Here is a 20,985-nt window from a genome sequence, read left to right on the forward strand (position 1 = left end):
CTTCTGGCTCTGATTAACTGCTGTTTTTTTAAAAAATTGGTGGTTCCGGCCTACTAACGGTGTCTGCCCCTCCCTGGTGTTGTCCTCAACTGAACAAAGCTGAGCTTCCACCTTCTGGCTTTCGGCCTATACTATCAGATATTAAACTGCATTTGGCCTACTAGTGTGGTTGGGCCCTTGAAACAGTGTCTGCTGCTCTTGGGTTTGCTACTCCACTGAACAAAGCAATGCCGCCTGTTTAGTCCTGTTACCAATTTTGAACTGCATTTAGCCTACTTTATTCTTTGGCCCTATATCTGTTTCCTCCTCATCCTGCCCATTGCCCAGCCACTGCTAGATGAGTCTGCTGGTACATTGACCTAGACCACTACATTCCCCTTGCACTCTACACAGCCAGAATCTGACCCTGCTGAAAGTAAGGTTCCCCTTCCCGCATGTTATACCACCTTACACAGGGACAAAGAGGAAGGTGCAGATGAAAGTGCAGGTTCCTTCATCAGGTGGGGGGGGGGGCATACTCGTTGGCGACGTCACTGGCACAGGGCCCCTCAGAGTACGCAAAAGTGTCGCTGCTGGTGGGAGGCGCCCCCGCCATGCAAACACACCGCCGTACTTTGAGGGGCCCTGTGCCAGTGCCAATGCGAACGAGTGGGCCCCCCCTGCTTGCTCAGGATCACAGCACTTGCAACGTTGAAATACTTACCTCTCCCTGCTCCACCGCCGTGACGTAGTCCGCGTTTCCTGGGCCCACGAAAAACTTGAGCCAGCCCTACTCCCCCCACAACTTTTGCCAAATGACCCCCAATTTCCTATGCCCAACTATTATTATAAAGTTAATTAAGATTGACAAGCTTCAGAAACAAGAATGGATGTTTTTGGCATTAAAATGGGCACTGTAGGTGTTTTCCTGGCCTCCACTCACTGCCGACTATGCTTCCCCATTGACTTGCATTGGGTTTCGTGTTTCGGTCGATCCCCGACTTTTAGCGACAATCGGCCGACTGCACTCGACTCGACTCTGGACAAAATCGGGTTTCCCAAAACCCGACTCGATCTTAAAAAAATGAAAGTCGCTCAACCCTACTCGCCACCTCTCGTGGCAGCCTGTTCCACTCATTGATCACCCTAACTGTCAGAAAGTTTTTTCTAATATCTAATGTGTCTCCTACCATTCAGTTTCATCCCATTGCTTCTAGTCTTTCCTTGTGCAAATGAGAATAAAGATGATCCTTCTACAATATGACAGCCCTTGAGATATTTGTAGACAGCTATTAAGTCTCCTCTCAGTCTTCTTTTTTGCAAGCTAAACAATCTCAAATCCTGTAAATGTTCCTCATAGGACATGGTTTGCAGACCAGTCACCATTCTGGTCGCTCTTCTCTGAACTTGCTCCAGTTTGTTGGTCTTTTTTAAAATGTGGTGCCCAAAACTGAACACAGTATTCCAGATGAGGTCTGACCAAAAGAGGAGTAGAGGGCAATAATGACTTTGCGTGATCTAGACTGTATGCTTCTGTTAATACATCCCAGAATTGAATTTGCCTTTTTTGCTGCTGCATCACACTGTTGACTCATGTTCAGTCTGTGATCAATTAGTATACCCAAGTCTTTTTCACATGTGCTGTTTCTTAGCCCTATTCCTCCCATTCTGTATATGCTTTTTTCATTTTTATTGCCCAGATGTAGTACTTTGCATTTTTCCTTGTTAAAAACTATTCTGTTAGTTGCTGCCCACTGCTCCAGTTTATTTATATCTTTTTGAATCCTCTCTCTTCTCTAGTATTAGCTATCCCTCCTAGATCTGTGTCATCAACAAATTTAATCAGTTATCCTCAATTCCTTCATCTAAATCATTGATAAAGATGTTGAACAATACAGGGCCCAGGACAGAGCCTTGTGGTACCCCACTTGAGATATTCTTCCAACTGGATGTGCAGCCATTTACGACCACTCTTTGGGTCCGATCACTAAGCCAGTTAGAAATCCACCTAACAGTTGCCTTGTCCATTTCATACTAAGTCATTTTTTCAATAAGGATTGTGTGAGATACTTTGTCAAATGCTTTGCTGAAGTCAAGATATACTATATCTACAGCATTTCCCTGATCCACCCAGTCAGTGATTCTGTCATAGAAGGAAATTAAGTTAGTCTGACATAACTTATTAGTTACAAACCCATGCTGACTCTGTTTAATCACTTCATTCTTATCCAGATACTTACATACATGTTGTTTAATAATTTGTTCAAAGTTCTTTCCTGGTATAGAAATCAGACTCACCGGCCTATAGTTCCCTGGGTCCACCTTCTTCCCCTTTTTGAAGGTAGGAACAACATTTGCTCTTCTCCAGTCTTCTGGGACTTCTCCTGTTCTCCAAGAATTTTCAAAGATTATGGAGAGTGGTTCAAAAATTTCTTCTACGATCTCCTTCAGTACTCTTGGGTGTAATTCATCTGGACCTGGAGACTTGAATTAATTTATGTTAGCTGTTTCCTCACTATCTTTCTGATAATATATATCCGGGATTCTTCTATTCCCTTAATAGGACCGTGAAAATCAGTTGACATTACATTTCCTTTCTGAGAGAAAACAGATGCAAAATAGGAATTTAAAAGTTTGGCCTTCTCAACATCCTTTCTTACCATTTTATCATTTCCATCCTGTAAACATCCTATAGCATCTTTGACTTTTCTTTTACTTTTGACATATCCCCAAAATCCTTTTTTATTGTTTTTGACGTCTTTTGCAAGCTTTAATTCATTGTCAGCTTTAGAAAATCTGATTCGTGCCCTGCAGGTTCTGCAAAGGTACAGATGATTGACCTCGTGGAGACCAAAACATCCAACACCGCGGAGACACTATCACGTGTTTCTCAACGCAGTGATCCAGAACACTGCCCCAATATGCAAATGCATGTAGAGTAGCTGCGGAGACACCATCACGTGTTTCTCAACGCAAGCAGTGAATAGGCAGGCCTTTCCCTGGGAAGGAACAACCCCAATCCGCGGTGTTGGATGTTTTGGTCTCCACGAGGTCAATCATCTGTACCTTTATAGCCTTTTTACTAGGCACTGCTCCTAATAGCCAGTTTCCTACTCCACACTGATGAGGGGCAAAAACCCCAAAACAGCTGTCTGTGGATGGATACCATGCTTGGCATAGGTGGTTTTCCTTTATTGGATGTTTTCCTTTATCGGATGCTGCCCTTCCCGTGGTTGTTCCTTCCCAGGGAAAGGCCTGGCTATTCACTGCTTGCTTTGAGAAACACGTGATGGTGTCTCCGCAGCTACTCTACATCCATTTGCATATTGGGGCAGTTTTCGGATCACTGCGTTGAGAAACACGTGATGGTGTCTCCGCGGTGTTGGATGTTTTGGTCTCCACAAGGTCAATCATCTGTACCTTTATAGCCTTTTTACTAGGCACTGCTCCTAATAGCCAGTTTCCTACTCCACACTGATGAGGGGCAAAACCCCCAAAACAGCTGTCTGTGGATGGATACTATGCTTGGCATAGGTGGTTTTCCTTTATTGGATGTTTTCCTTTATCGGATGCTGCCCTTCCCGTGGTTGTTCCTTCCCGGGGAAAGGCCTGGCTATTCACTGCTTGCGTTGAGAAACACGTGATGGTGTTTCCGCAGCTACTCTGCAGGTTCTGCAGACAGCATTATATTCTTCTTTAGATATGCCTCCCTCTTTCCTTTTGATAAACATTTCTTTCTTCCTTTTTAGCATGTGTTTAAGTTCTGTATTCATCCATCCTGGTTTCCTTAAATGCTTCCTATTCTTCCCTCTTTTCGGAATTGTTAACGATTGTGCTTTAAGAATCTCGTTTTTCAAGATTTCCCATCCTTCCTGGACATGTTTGCCCTTAAGGATATCCAGCCATTGGATCCCTCTGATTCTCTTTCAGAGTCCCTTAAAATCTGCCTTTCTGAAATCTAACTTTGATGTCTGAGTCTTCACCGGTCTTCTTCTTCTAGTTATCCAAAATTCTAAAATAACATGGTCGCTGCCTCCAAGGGTCCCAGCCACTCTTAGCTCCTCAACCATTTCCTCCCTGTTTATAAGGATTAGATCCAAGGTAGCAGATCCCCTTATTTTCTCTCCTACCTTTTGGAAGATAAAATTGTCAGCAAGAGAGGTTAAGAATTTGCTTGACTTGTTAGTTTTGCCTGAGAGAGATTCCCAACAAATGTCTGGATAGTTGAAATCTCCCATGACAACTATGTCATGTTTTTTGGAGAACTTGGCCATTTGATGCATAAAGAGTTCATCCATATCCTCAGCTTGCACAGGGGGCCTGTAGTAAATGCCTACAATCGTGTCCTTTCCATTGCTCTGTCCTAGTGTTCTTACCCAAACAGTTTCCACAAAATTCCCAGTCTCTGAAGCTTCAATCTCTGTGTAGATATACGCTTTTCTAACATACAATGCGACACCTCCTCCTCCTCGTTTATCAAGTCTGTTTCTTGCAAATAAGTTTTATTCTTCTAGCCTTGTATTCCAATCATGTGTATCGTCGCACCAAGTTTCAGTAATTCCAATGACGTCATATTTCTTTTCCTGCGTTAGTAGTTCCAATTCTCCTGGCTTGTTGCCCATGCTTTGTGCATTCGTATAGAAACATTTTAGTTTGTGATTGGTTTCTCTTCCTCCAATATTTTTATTATTTCGATTTTTTTTGTCTTTGTTCTTCCTTTCCACTTCTAGTAGCAGAGTTCTCAATAGTATTTGTCAGGTGTATGGCTTTTTCTGGCCTTTAGCTTCCCTTCCCACATTGTTCTAGCTTATAAAATATGATAGTCCCAATAATACAATAATGCACAACTTTGGTAATTTAGTTATTGTATAGCATTGTGAGCTGTCCAGTGTCATCAGGTCTTGATTCATTATAATATTTAGCCTCAATGTTCTATTTCTATATTAACTGTTACCTAATATCAGTGAAATGTTATAAATAGTGTTGAGCGATACCGTCCGATACTTGAAAGTATCGGTATCGGAAAGTATCGGCCGATACCGGCAAAGTATCGGATCTAATCCGATACCGATACCCGATACCAATACAAGTCAATGGGACTCAAGTATCGGACGGTATCCCTGATGGTTCCCAGGGTCTGAAGGAGAGGAAACTCTCCTTCAGGCCCTGGGATCCATATTAATGTGTAAAAGAAAGAATTAAAATAAAAAATATTGCTATACTCACCTCTCCGACGCAGCCTGGACCTCACCGAGGGAACCGGCAGCCTTCTTTGCTTAAAATGCGCGCGTTTACTTCCTTCCGTGACGTCACAGCTTGTGATTGGTCGCGTGCCGCCCATGTGGCCGCGACGCGACCAATCACAGCAAGCCGTGACGTAATTTTCAGGTCCTGAATGCCTAATTCTAGGCATTCAGGATTTTAAAATTACGTTCCGGCTTGTGATTGGTCGCGTCGCGGTCAAATGGGCGACGCGATCAATCACAAGCCGTGACATCACGGGAGGCAGGAAACGCGCGCATTTTAAAATTACGTCACGGCTTGTGATTGGTTGCGTGCCGCCCATGTGACCGCGACGCGACCAATCACAGCAAGCCGTGACGTAATTTTCAGGTCCTGAATGCAGAATTAGGCATTCAGGACCTGAAATTACGTCACGGCTTGCTGTGATTGGTCGCGTTGCGGTCACATGGGCGGCACGCAACCAATCAGAAGCCGTGACATCGGAAAACTGCATTTAATACGCCTGAAGGCCATTTTGAGTACTTGGTGATGCCTTTTGGACTTTCTAATGCTCCTTCAGTCTTTCAGTCCTTTATGCACGACATCTTCCGTAAATATCTGGATAAATTTATGATTGTGTATCTGGATGATATTCAGGTTTTTTCGGATGATTGGGAGTCTCATGTTAAGCAGGTCAGGATGGTCTTTCAGGTCCTGCGTGCCAATGCTTTATTTGTGAAGGGCTCAAAATGTCTTTTTGGAGTCCAGAAGATTTCTTTTTTGGGTTTCATTTTTTCTCCTTCTACTATTGAGATGGACCCAGTCAAGGTTCAGGCTATTCATGACTGGACGCAGCCTACATCTGTTAAGAGTCTTCAGAAGTTCTTGGGTTTTGCTAACTTTTACCGTCGCTTCATAGCTAATTTTTCTGGTGTTGTTAAGCCTTTGACGGATTTGATCAAGAAAGGTTCTGATATGACTAATTGGTCTTCTGTGGCTGTGGAGGCCTTTTGGGAGCTTAAGCATCGGTTTTCTTCGGCTCCGGTCTTATGTCAGCCAGATGTCTCACTTCCCTTCCAGGTTGAGGTTGATGCTTCCGAGATTGGAGCGGGGGCTGTTTTGTCGCAGAGAAGCTCCGATGGCTCTGTGATGAAGCCATGTGCTTTCTTTTCAAGAAAGTTTTCGCCTGCCGAGCGGAATTATGATGTCGGTAATCGGGAGCTGTTGGCTATGAAGTGGGCATTTGAGGAGTGGCGACATTGGCTCGAGGGAGCTAAGCATCGTGTGGTGGTCTTGACTGATCACAAGAATTTGATTTATCTCGAGTCGGCCAAGCGGCTGAATCCCAGACAGGCTCGTTGGTTGTTGTTTTTCTCTCGTTTTGATTTCGTGGTCTCGTACCTGCCTGGTTCGAAGAATGTGAAGGCTGATGCTCTTTCTAGGAGTTTTGTGCCTGACTCGCCTGGAGATTCAGAGCCGGCTGGTATCCTTAGAGAAGGGGTGATTTTGTCTGCCATCTCCCCAGATTTGCGACGAGTGCTGCAGGAGTTTCAGGCGGATAGACCTGACCGTTGTCCACCGGAGAGACTGTTTGTCCCAGATAGATGGACCAACAGAGTCATCTCCAAGGTTCATTCTTCGGTGTTGACAGGCCATCCTGGAATATTTGGTACCAGAGACTTGGTGGCCAGGTCTTTTTGGTGGCCTTCCTTGTCGCGGGATGTGCTTTCCTTTGTGCAGTCTTGTGGAATTTGTGCTCGGGCTAAGCCTTGCTGTTCTCGTGCCAGTGGTTTGCTGTTACCTTTGCCTGTCCCGAAGAGGCCTTGGACGCACATTTCCATGAATTTTATTTCAGATCTCCCTGTCTCTCAGAGAATGTCTGTCATCTGGGTGGTGTGTGATCGTTTTTCTAAGATGGTCCATTTAGCGCCCTTGCCTAAGTTGCCTTCCTCCTCCGAGTTGGTTCCACTGTTTTTTCAAAATGTGGTTCGTTTGCACGGGATTCCTGAGAACATTGTTTCTGACAGAGGATCCCAGTTTGTGTCTAGATTTTGGCAGACCTTTTGTGCTAAGATGGGCATTAATTTTTCTTTTTCGTCGGCCTTCCATCCTCAGACGAATGGCCAAACCGAGCGAACTAATCAGACCTTGGAGACTTATTTAAGATGTTTTGTTTCTGCTGATCAGTACGACTGGGTTACTTTTTTGCCGTTGGCCGAGTTTGCCCTTAATAATCGGGCTAGTTCTGCTACTTTGGTTTCTCCTTTTTTTTGTAATTCGGGGTTTCATCCTCGTTTTTCTTCAGGTCAGGTGGAGCCTTCTGACTGTCCTGGAGTGGATGTTGTGGTGGATAGGTTGCATCAGATTTGGAATCATGTGGTTGACAATTTGAAGCTGTCACAAGAGAAGGCTCAGCTCTTTGCCAACCGCCGTCGCTGTGTGGGTCCCCGACTTCGCGTTGGGGACTTGGTGTGGTTGTCTTCTCGCTTCGTTCCTATGAAGGTCTCCTCTCCTAAGTTCAAGCCTCGGTTTATCGGTCCTTATAAGATTCTGGAAGTCCTTGGCCCTGTGTCATTTCGTCTGGACCTCCCGGCATCATTTGCTATTCATAATGTGTTCCATCGGTCGTTGTTGCGGAGGTATGTGGTGCCTGTGGTTCCTCCGGTTGAGCCTCCTGCCCCGGTGCTGGTTGAGGGAGAATTGGAATACGTGGTGAAGATCTTGGATTCTCGTATTTCTAGACGGAGGCTCCAGTATTTGGTTAAGTGGAAGGGCTATGGTCAGGAGGATAATTCCTGGGTTGTCGCCTCTGATGTTCACGCGGCCGATTTGGTCGTGCCTTCCATGTGGCTCATCCTGATCGCCCTGGGGGTTTTCATGAGGGTTCGGTGACCCCTCCTCAAGCGGGGGGTACTGTTGTGAACTCTGTTTTCAGGCTCCCTCTTGTGGTCACAGGTGGTATGGTGTGACTTTTGCTTTGGGCTCCCCCTGGTGGCTTTATTTGTTATCCTGCTGGTCTCTGGCTTCAGCTGTCTCATTATCCTCTGGGAGGTTCCTATATAGCTCTGTTTCACTTCCACTTGTTGCCGGCTGTCGATGTAATCAGTGCTACTCAGATTCCTTCTGACTACCTTGCTCCCAGTCCCTCCAAGACAAGCTAAGTTTTGTTTGCTCATTTTTTGATCATCAGTGTTTATCATGTTTTCTTGTCCAGCTTGCTAAAATGTGATTCCCTCGCTTGCTGGTTGCTCTAGTGGACTGAGTTTCTCCCCACACACCGTTAGTTGGTGCGTGGGTTCTTGAAATCTCAGGATGGATATTTTGTAAGGGTTTTTTATTGATCGCATAGACCCCTGCTCTATTTTCTGCTTTCTAGTACTAGTGGGCCTCTTTTGCTGAATCTGATTTCATCCCTATGTATGTGCCTTCCTCTTACTTCACCGTTAATATTTGTTGGGGGCTTCTATATCTTTGGGGATTATTTCTCTGGAGGCAAGCGAGGTCTTTCTTTCTCTTTAGGGGTAGCTAGTTTCTCAGGCTGGCTCGAGATGTCTAGGAATTTTTTAGGCACGTTCACCGGCTACCTCTAGTTGTGTTGGATAGGTCCAGATTTGCGATCAGTCCAGTTACATCTCCCTAGAGCTTGTTCTAAGTTTTATCACTTGCTTGTCTATGTGTGATCCTCAGCCACTAAGGATCATAACAGGCAACACAGGCAGTGTGAGCTATTGTGGTCAAGAAGATAAGAAGATGTGCCTATGAAATAGATATATTTGATATTATATATATTCACTAAATATATATATATATATATATATATATATATATATATATACATACATACACAGTACAGACCGTGGAATTATATACTTAACAAAAAAGTGTGAAACAAATGAAAATATGTCTTATATTCTAATTTCTTCCAAGTAGCCACCTTTTGCTTTGATGACTGCTTTGCACACTCTTGGCATTCTCTTGATGAGCTTCAAGAGGTAGTCACCGGGAATTGTTTTCACTTCACAGGTGTGCCCTGTCAGGTTTAATAAGTGGGTTTTCTTGCCTTATAAATGGGGTTGGGACCATCAGTTGTGTGGAACAGAAGTCTGGTGGATACTCAGCTGATAGTCCTACTGAATAGACTGTTAGAATTTGTATTCTGGCAAGAAAAAAGCAGCTAAGTAAAGAAAAACGAGTGGCCACCATTACTTTAAGAAATGAAGGTCAGTCCGAAAAATTGGGAAAACTTTGAAAGTGTCTCCGAGTGCAGATGCAAAAACCATCAAGCGCTACAAAGAAACTGGCTCACATGAGGACCGCCCCAAGAAAGGAAGACCAATAGTCACCTCTGCTCTTAGGATAAGTTTATCCGAGTCACCAGCCTCAGAAATCGCAGGTTAACAGCAGCTCAGATTAGAGACCAGGTCAATGCCACACAGAGTTCTAGCAGCAGACACATCTCTACTGTTAAGAGGAGACTTTGAGCAGCAGGCCTTCATGGTAAAATAGCTGCTAGGAGACCACTGCTAAGGACAGGCAACAAGCAGAAGAGACTTGTTTGGGCTAAAGAACACAAGGAATGGACATTAGACCAGTTGAAATCTGTGCTTTGGTCTGAGGAGTCCAAATTTGAGATCTTTGGTTCCAACCACCGTGTCTTTGTGCGACGCAGAAAAGGTGAATGGATGGACTCTACATGCCTGGTTCCCACAGTGTAGCATGGAGGAGGAGGTGTGGGGGTGCTTTGCTGGTGACACTGTTGGGGATTTATTCAAAATTGAAGGCATACTGAACCAGCATGGCTACCACAGCATTTTGCCGCGGCATGCTATTCCATCCGGTTTGCGTTTAGTTGGACCATCATTTATTTTTCAACGGGACAATGACCCCAAACACATCTCCAGGCTGTGTAAGGACTATTTGACCAAGTAGAGTGATGGGGTGCTACGCCAGATGACCTGGCCTCCACAGTCACCAGACCTGAACCGAATTGAGATGGTTTGGGGTGAGCTGGACCACAGAATGAAGGCAAAAGGGCCAACAAGTGCTAAACATCTTTGGGAACTCCTTCAAGACTGTTGGAAGACCATTTCCGGTGACTACCTCTTGAAGCTCATCAAGAGAATGCCAAAAGTGTGCAAAGCAGTCATCAAAGCAAAAGGTGGCTACTTTGAAGAACCTAGAATATAAGACATAATTTCAGTTGTTTCACACTTTTTTTGTTAAGTATATAATTCCACGTGTTAATTCATAGTTTTGATGCCTTCAGTGTGAATGTACAATTTTCAGTCATGAAAATACAGAAAAATCTTTAAATGAGGTGTCCAAACTTTTGGTCTGTACTGTATGTATGCGTGTGTGTGAAGCCATGCCCACTCCACATAGCCACACTCTCTCCACACGCCAAGCCCCGTATAATAAATATATACACTGCTCAAAAAAATAAAGGGAATGCTACAATCACACATCCTAGATATCACTGAATGAAATATCTTTATTCTTTATATAGTGGAATTGTGAAGGGACAAATTAAAAGATTGTCCATTTTGTGCTTTTCGACTCCATTTTGCTGTTATAATATAAATTTTGTTACACAGGATTTTTCCTGTGTGGGATTTTTGATGTTTAAAAAGGTTGACAACTAGTTGGACAAGCCCTTCTCATTCCTCATGTTCGGTCCTGTTAAAATAAAAATCCTCATACAAACCTCCCATGGTGGCGCCGATTCACTGGTGCAGGCGCTTGGGGCTCTGCTGAGGTTTTTAATCATGTGATCCCTGTGTCCAATCAGCGCTGACGTCACTGTCCCCACCTTCGGACAAATCAAGCACCATGAGGCAGTCAGAGAGCAGGCGCGGCCCTGGCTTCCTGTTCATGTTCAATACGTCTGAAGGAAGGAGCAGTGAAGCTGCCGCTGATCGGGTGCAGGGCTCGTGTGATGTAACAACCTCACATAAGCCCCGGGACAGTGAGTCTCGACACCGCTGAAGTTGAGCCGACCGCCAGCGGAGTATCAGTTTTTATTTTAATGAGGCATGTCATGAAAAGGGGGTGACCTTTGGCCAGCACACGGCTATCACATGTGCAGGGGGGCTTATGTTATCCCACCACTGCTGTAATGTGATGAAAACACAAACAAGGTTATAGGTCATATCAATTTACCGCTTAGGGGCTTATTTTAGATATCCCACTGCTGCTACAATATGCCACAAACTGCAGGAATTTACGTATATCCCGCTTTCCAGTTCTGCTTCGGAACTTGCAGCTCTCCGGCGCCCCCTTACCCTCAGGTCAGTCAGGGAACTACACCTAGGATAATTAGTTGCCGGATGGGCCGCTTCACTGTGGACTGGCTAGCAGGCATGCTGCAGCGAGGGAATTATAACTGCTCAGGCCGCAGCCAGACAATAGCTTATAAAATACTGTTCCATCGCTGCAAGCTTTACCCACCTAGCCCAGAACACACTTCGCTGCCACCAGCTCAGATTCCTCAATAGAGGGGTTCGAAGCCAACCCAAATTAGTAACGTAATTAACTTCAGGCATGTGAAAATTAGCTATAGAACATGGAGAAGACAAAACTAATAGATTTTATATTTTACTCCGAAAAGGTAGGCAGTGTTTACAAAAGGTATATAAAGATTTTGCAATATGAGACAATGAAGGTATATACAAGCAATTACAAAAAAAACAGGGATTAAAGAAGATAAACACTCACATGTTACTTAGGACATTCCAGGCTAACCATGCTAGTGGGAGGAGCCAGACATCCCAATGCATCAGAGGGTCTTGGTGCAACAGCTTCTCAGGTAAGACTGAAGGCTGGGCTGACTGGCAGTAACTTATACTTGTAGGCTGTGACATCACTAAAGGGGGTTGAGTTACCGTCACCCTCCCCTTTCCTCAGAGTTAAGGTACCGTTACACTAAACGACTTACCAACGATCACGACCAGCGATACGACCTGGCCGTGATCATTGGTAAGTCGTTGTGTGGTCGCTGGGGAGCCGTCACACAGACAGCTCTCTCCAGCGCCCAACGATCAGGGGAACGACTTCGGCATCGTTGAAACTGTCTTCAACGATGCCGAAGTCCTCCTGCAGCACCCGGGTTACTAAGTGCAGGGCCGTGCTTAGTAACCCGATATTTACCCTGGTTACCATTGTAAAAGTAAAAAAACCCCAAAACACTACATACTCACATTCTGATGTCTGTCACGTCACCCGCTGGCGTCCACAGGGTTGAAACTGCTTTCGGCAAGAGCGCTGCTAATATGCACGCTCTGCTGCCGAGAGCTTCCCTGCACTGAATGTGTCAGCACCGGCAGTAACAGAGGTGATGTCACCGCTGTGCTTTGCTTTACGGCCGGCGCTGACACAGTCAGTGCAGGGAAGCTCTCGGCAGCAGCGCGTGCATATTAGCAGCACTCCTGCCGAAAGCAGTTTTAACCCTGTGGACGCCGGGGGACGTGACAGACATCAGAATGTGAGTATGTACTGTTTTTTTTTTTTAACTGTTACAATGGTAACCAGGGTAAATATCGGGTTACTAAGCGCGGCCCTGCGCTTAGTAACCCGATATTTACCCTGGTTACAAGTGAACACATCGCTGGATCGGCGTCACACACGCCGATCCAGCGATGACAGCGGGTGATCAGCGACCAAAAAAAGGTCCTGATCATTCCCATCGACCAACGATCTCCCAGCAGGGGCCTGATCGTTTGTCGCTGTCACACATAACGAGATCGTTAGCGGGATCGTTGCTACGTCACCAAAAGCGTGACGTTGCAACGATATCGTTAACGATATCGTTATGTGTGACTCAGCCTTTACAGATTTGCTAGCAAAAGTTATCATTATCATGACTTGCCTGGAGAACCTAGCAGAGTAGCGGCACATCAGTCATCTTATATGGAAATTAGCTTTCTAATGCTTCTGAACTCGGACTAGCTATTCCACTCTGTTCAGGAGAAATCCATTTCTCGGGTTCCTTGGGAGCTAGAATTCAGAAAGAGGCGCTGTAGCGAAGCTCTATCGAAGCATTTTCAAATATGTAACTGTCATATTTCTATCACACACTGGCGTGGCATTAAGGCTTCTGTAATATCTCCGCCACATACAGCAAGCCCATGTGTTTGGAGACAAAGACATTCCAAGAGGAAAGGGGGAAAGTAAGGAGTGAGGAGAGAGTGTTACAGGAGCCAGAGACAGATATCCCCTAGTGCAGGGGCTGCGAGGGGGGCCACATGCAGCGTGTGTGATAACAAGGGAAAATCATACGCCATTTTATACATTATCGTGACAAGGCCAACATGAGCAATGAGTTCACTGCGAAAAAAAAAATATATACCATATTTTTTGGCCTATAAGATGCACCTAGGTTTTAGAGGAGGAAGTTAGGCAAAAAAATAGGGGCAAAAAATGTGGTCAATTCTGTACTTAAGATCCCCTATCCTGGTATATATGGTCTCCTCATCCTGATGCACATGGCTCCCTCACCCTTATCCTGGTATACATGGATCCCTTATCCATATCCTGATACACATGGCCCCCTCGTCCCTACCTGGCAGGAATGATCACCCTTATCCCTATCCTAGTATGCATGGCCCCATCCCTATCCTGGTATGCAGGGCCCTTCCCTATTCTGGTATGATTGGCCCCCATACCGGTCCTGGTCTGCATGGCCCCAACAGAAAACATAAAAAAAAAAATTACACTTACCTACCCGGAGCTCCCTCATAGCGTCCTGCTCTGATGCCAGCAGCTGCTTTATGCTCGAAAGCAGCACATGACAGGGACGTCACAAGCAGAGCACAGCTGCCGGAGTACTCGCTGGGACTGTGCGCACAGAGAGCAGCGAGTATTCATTTCTCTTCAGTAGTGCGCAGTGTCAGCCACCAGCTTCCTGCTGCTGCCGGCAGTCACGTGTGCCGCTACTTGAGAGAAATGAATATTCATTGGATTTATTCATGAAGAGACTATTTAATACTGAACTATATTCAAGCGGGACTAGACGAAGAAAACCCTAAAATCAAGTATCATGTTATCCGAAATAGTCAGAAAACCAGCCACATATTGGCAGACCCCAGACCTCACACTATATACTTCGTAAGTTTATATACGACTCCAGTGTCAGGAATAGATAGTATGTGAAAATACAGTATATACCGCTCAGGGAACACTTAACTTTCAGAGATAATCTCCATATTCATACTAAATAATGGCACAGATCTTCCAGACATTATGGTTGCACACATCCCTAGTCTTTATTACGATATTGCACTCATTCCTTGACAGACCGCAGCATGGCCATTAGTTAGAAGCTGCTATTGATCTTTGGAGCAGGTAAGTTTTCCCTGAGTGGTACATATTGGGCCGTCTGAAAACTGGGTTTAGTCTAGGAAAATTTGTCTGCACTACTAATTAACAGCTGTTACAATACCAAACTAGGGCAGTCCCTATAGGAGGAAAACACAAGAATTATACTGTATTGTCACATACTATCTATTCCTGACACTGGAGTGGCTTATAAACTTACGAAGTATATAGTTTGTGGTCTGGGATCTGCCAATATGTGGCTGGTTTTCTGACTGTTTCGGATAACATGATATATGATATTAGTTTTTTATTGTCTAGTCTCGCTTGAATATAGGTCAATATTAAATTGTCTCCTGATGAGTCTCCTTTGGTGAGGATGATGAAACCCATAGAAATGAGAGGCTTGGAGAGTGAGTGTGTATATGTCACCTCACCCTATATACTCAACTGTGGGGTACATGTTTTTTCTATTAGTCACTGACTGAATAACCTTCAGGGGGTGAATTATGGGTATAGTTTTACATTTGGAAGAAATAAAGTTTCGTTTTATGCTTTGTCAGCAAACATAAGAAATGACAAGAGACAACCCATTTAAGAAGATTCAATTTTGGTTAAAACTATTCCAACATTGTGAACATAAAAAAGGCTTCTTCCCTATGTGATGTCTCTGATGTTTATTAACAATTGATTTCCAAGTAAAATATTTTCCACATTAAGAAAATGTAAAAGGCTTCTCCTCTGTGTGACTGCTCTGATGTCTAACAAGAAGCACTTTCCATTTAAAACATTTCCCACATTCTGAACATGAAAAAGGCTTCTCCCCTGTGTGAGTTCTTTGGTGTTTAACAAGACTCCATTTGTGGGCAAAACATTTCCCACATTCTGAACAAGAAAAAGGCTTCTCCCCTGTGTGAGTTCTTTGGTGTCTAACAAGATTCACTTTTCTTTTAAAACATTTCCCACATTCTGAACAGGAAAAAGGCTTCTCCCCTGTGTGAGTTCTTTGGTGTTTAACCAAATCTGATTTAAAAAATTTCCCACATTCTGAACAGGAAAAAGGCTTCTCCCCTGTGTGAGTTCTTTGGTGTTTAACCAAATCTGATTTTTGGTTAAAACATTTCCCACATTCTGAACAGGAAAAAGGCTTCTCTCCTGTGTGAGTTCTTTGGTGATTAACCAAATATGATTTTTGGTTAAAACATTTCCCACATTCTGAACAGGAAAAAGGCTTCTCCCCTGTGTGAGTTCTTTGGTGTTTAACAAGACTCTCTTTGTGGGCAAAACATTTCCCACATTCTGAACAAGAAAAAGGCTTCTCCCCTGTGTGAGTACTTTGGTGTTTAACAAGACTCCCTTTGTGGGCAAAACATTTCCCACATTCTGAACAGGAAAAAGGCTTCTCCCCTGTGTGAGTTATTTGGTGTGTAACAAGACTCCCTTTCTGGGTAAAACGTTTCCCACATTCTGAACATGAAAAAGGCTTCTCCCCTGTGTGAGATATTTGGTGTCTAACAAGATTCTCTTTGAGGGTAAAACATTTCCCACATTCTGAACAGGAAAAAGGCTTCTCCCCTGAGTGAGTTTTCTGGTGACTAACAAGATGCACTTTTCTTTTAAAACATTTCCCACATTCTGAACAGGAAAAAGGCTTCTCCCCTGTGTGAATTCTATGGTGATTAACCAAATCTGATTTCCATTTAAAACATTTCCCACATTCTGAACATGAAAATGACTTCTTTGCTTTAGGAGCAGTTTGTTTTTGAATGCCTCTTTTGTGACTTTGATTTTCCTTAGTAGTCAGTAATGAATCAGAAGATGGGACCTGTTTCATAGGATCAGATGACAGATCTTTGCTGTGAATGGATGATGATATATCTGGAGTAATGGCGTTCACTTCAGTTGTATCTTGTAGGATCTCAAGATCATCAGATTTAAAAATTGAAGAGGTCAGCTGTCCCTCTGATCTCCTGGTACAGTCATCTGCTAAGATAAAAAACAATTATTTTTAATAAAATATCCTTGAGTTTTATATTTTTGAACATTTCTACTTAAACTGTCCATTAAAATGGCAAGCTATGTAAAAAACTTTAATTATTTACCAAGACAATGACTGTTCACAGTCTAATAGAAAACCTTGTTGGATGAGCCAGTAGTGCGTGGTGTTCAGCTGTTTGTTTATTCTGCCTCCCAAATATTGAATAAAAAGAAACTAATCAATGTTTTGTAGGCGAAAATAATACCAATTCTCATCTCACAAAAAACAAGTCCCCACTTAGGTCCATCATTTGTCAATGGAAAAACAGAGGTTCCCACACTATTAGTGGCTCAAAGGCTGTTGAAAAGCAACAGAGTTTCTATAAACCAATCCAGCAAAATCTGCTCTCACTTCTGAGTATTGCAGTGTGCTCAAACAACATTTAGGATCCCTGTATTTACCAATATTATAGTGAGAAGAATACACTTAATTTACGGTGTGTGTCTCCTGGAGCACAATCTGGGCATTATGTGCTGGGCAGTGATGAGCGAGTATAGTCATTGCTCAGGTTTTCCAGAGCCCGCTCGGGTGGTCTCTGATTATTTGTTAGTGCTCGGAGATTTAGTTTCATCACCTGCAACTGAATGATTTACAGCTACTAGACAGCTTGATTACATGTGGGGATTCCCTAGCAACCAGGCAACCCCCACATGTACTCAGGCTGGATAGCAGCCATAAATCATTCTCCTGCGTCAACAAAAACAAAATCTCTGAACACTAACAAATACTGGGAGACCACCAGAGCGTGCTCTGGAAAACCCGTGCAACGAGTATAATCTCTCATCACTAGTGCTGGGTAATAAAATGGCAAATGTGTAATTTTCACTCTCCAACATCCACTTTGTGCTAATTTCCAGAAAGTGGCTGTGGAGTTAAAATATTCATTCCATCTACATACGTGGTCAAAATTGTTGGTACCCCTCATTTAATGACAGAAAAACCCACAATGGTCACAGAAATAACTTGAATCTGACAAAAGTAATAATAAATAAAAAATCTATGAAAATAAACAAATGAAAGTCAGACATTGCTTTGCAACCATGCCTCCACAGAATTTAAAAAAAATAAAACTCATGAAATAGGCCTGGACAGAAATGATGGTACCCTTAACTTAACCACTTTATGACTGCCAACAGTAGATAAACGTCAGTGCTAGCAGGGCTTTGTGCAGCGCCGACATTTGTCTATGGACGGCGGTTTTGTGCTCATCGGGACCCCCACGTACCTTATAACAAGGGTATTCCGGCGCAAAACACTTCCTGTGACCACTGACCTCATCGAGACCTGATTAGTTCAGGTCCTGATGATGTCAGCGTCACACCAGCCAACGAGACAAATCACTAGGAAAGTGTGCTGTAGCAACGAACTTTCCCGGGCGATCTGCCTCATAAAAACGTTGTTTCTCCTCAGATCTCTTGTCAGTGAGAGATTAGAGGAGAAACAGTGTTACAAGTGCTGCTGGCAAAAGCTGTGTCAGTCAGCGATCTTGGTATAAAAGTAAAAAGAAAAACAGATAAGGTTAGTTAGTGCTTTAGTTAGGGTTAGTGTTGAGGCTAAAGTTAGGGTTACTGTTAGGCTAAAGTTAGGGTTACTGTTAGGCTAAAGTTAGAGTTTATTCTAAAGTTAGGGTTAGGATAGAGAATTAGGCTTTTCTCAATTGTCTCCCCAATAATTTGGTCACCACATTCACGTCACGTTAGTCAGTCACGTCAGTGTTTTCTATTTCCTGAAAAAATAAAAACGAGTAAAATGGCCCATCAGTATTATAGTGCAGAGGAGGTTTATGCACTTTTATGTTCCGACAGTGAAGAATGTGCAGTGCCAGATGACGATGTGGATTTCGTGGGCTTTAGTAGCAGCGACAGTGATAGCTCAGAAATGAGCAGTGATTCTGGTCCATCCTCGCACACAAGGACCAGTACAACAAGAAGGACAAATAGCGCTTCTGGAGAAATGTCTCCATCTCAGGGAACAATGCCCAGTACTAGCGCTGTCCCTAGTGCTCGTGAGTTGGCACACACCAATGTCCAAGGGGCTTTGCCTCTTCATGTAGCATTTCCCAGATGGGAGGCTCCAGATTCGGCTACTCCATTCATCCCTAACTTTAATGCCATTCCTGGTATAAATGTGGAGGTGGAAAATTTTGGACCAGCTAATTTTTTTAAATTTGTTTCTGACAGATAGCTTGCTAGAACATATTATCCTACAAACAAATTTATATATGTCCCAATTCATCAGCCAGAATCCACGATCCTATTATGCTAGGTCAAATTTATGGACACCAACTATTGTCCTAGAAATGAAAAAAAGACTTACATTAGCTATGGGGCTTGTTAACAAAAATTCGGTCCTATTGGTCCAACCGCCCTGATCCAGCCACCCCAATGTTTTCTGACATTCTTCCTAGGACCCATTATGAAATGCACATGAGATTTTGGCATTTTAACGACAAAAGTCGATGCCTGCCCAGAGATGCCCCAGAACATGACAGAATATTCAAAATCAGACCCATCATCGAAGACTTAACAGAAAAGTTCTTAAAGCTCTACACCCCAACAGAAAACATTTCCATTGATGAATCCCTTGTAAAATTCAAAGGAAGACTGCACCTCAAGCAATTTATTCCTTCTAAGAAGGCAATGTTCAGAATAAAGCTCTATAAAATGTGCGAGAGTTCAACAGGATACACATCAGCTTTTCGCAATTATGGAGGGAAAGATAGCCAACTAAACCCACCAGGATGCCCTACTTATCTGGGGACATCTGGAAAAATTGTTTGGAAGCCGATAACTCCATTTTTACAAAAAGTCTACAATCTGTATGTTGACAACTACTACACCAGCAAACCCCTATTTAAAAGTCTGGTTGAACATAACATGGGGGCTTGTGGGACCATTCGCAAAAACCGTCAGGGGTTTCCACAAACATTGGTCAATGAAAAGTTCTGAAAGGGACAGTCAGGGGCTTTACGCAATGGAGAGATAATTGCCCTTAAGTACAAGGATAAAAAATATATTTTTATCCTGAGCTCGATCTACACAGATGCCACAAGGGCCACTGCAGACCGACAGGGATCCACTACTCCAAAACCTGTGTCTGTCATTGACTACTACAAATATATGGGGGGGGTGGACCTTGCAGATCAGGTTCTACAGCCATACCAGATATAAAGAAAATCATATACCTGGTATAAAAAGTTAGTCATTTATTTGGTGGCCAAATATAATTCTTTTGTGTTATACAAAAAAGCTGGAAATACAGATACTTTCCTTGATTATCAGGAAAAGGTCATTGAAAAAATTGTTTTTAAAAATTTTGTCCCCGCCAATCCTTTAGAATCTGAAGATGTCAGAAGACTCACTGAGCGACATTTTATTGCACTCATTCCAGCAACTGAAACAAGAAAGAACCTCCAGAGAAGATGTGTATGTTCCAAGAGAGGAATGAGGCATGATACCCCCTATGTAATTTCCAAAATGGGGTCACTTCAGGGGAGATTCTGTTGTTCTGGCACTTAGCAGCTCTCCAAAGTGCCATAACAGCAGAATCTTCCCTGAAGTGACCCCATTTTGGAAATTACACCCCTCTGGGAATTGGAAATGATTCCCCTCTGTGGGTTCATCTATGGGTGTAGTGACCATTTACCTATCTACCAATTTTCCAATGTAAAATCTGGGGTTAAAACAACATTTCAGTGGTAAAAATGTAATTATTTTGCTTCACTGTCCAATGGTATAATTTTCTGTGGAACAGCTGTGGTGTCAGTATGCTCACTGCACCACTAGAATAATTCATTCAAGTATTTTGTAAAATGCAATCACTTTTGGGGGCTTATACTGTTCTGCCACCTCAGGGGCTCTGACAATGTGACATGCCACCCACAAACAATTCCAGCAAAATCTGCTCTCCAATAGGGCGCTCCTTCCCTTCTTAGCTCTGCCATGCGCCCAAACAGTGGTTTACCCCCACATATGGGGTGTCAGCATACTCAGGACAAATTGAACAACAACTTTTGGGGTCCAATTTCTCCTGCTAGCTATTGGAAAAAAATTGGGGGAGAAAAGATCATTTCTTGTGGAAAAAACATGATTATTTCTTTTCACAGCTGTACGTAATTAACTTCTGTGAAGCATTTGAGGGTTCAAAGTGCCCACCACACATCTAGCTAAGTTCCTTGGGGGGGGGGGTTAGTTTCCAAAATGGGGTCACTTGTTGGGTTTCCACTGTTTAGACACGTCGGGGGCTCTGACAATGTGACGTCACCCACAAACAATTCCAACAAAATCTGCTCTCCAATATGGCGCGCCTTCCCTTCTGAGCTTTGCCATGCGCCCAAACAGTAGTATTTTCCCACATATGGCATATTGGCATGCGCAGGAGAAATTGCAAAACACAATATATATAGTCCATTCTCTCCTGTTACCCTTGTGAAAGTA

The sequence above is a fragment of the Ranitomeya variabilis genome, chromosome 4, assembly GCF_051348905.1.
Source record: "Ranitomeya variabilis isolate aRanVar5 chromosome 4, aRanVar5.hap1, whole genome shotgun sequence".
Taxonomy (NCBI): Eukaryota; Metazoa; Chordata; class Amphibia; order Anura; family Dendrobatidae; genus Ranitomeya; species Ranitomeya variabilis.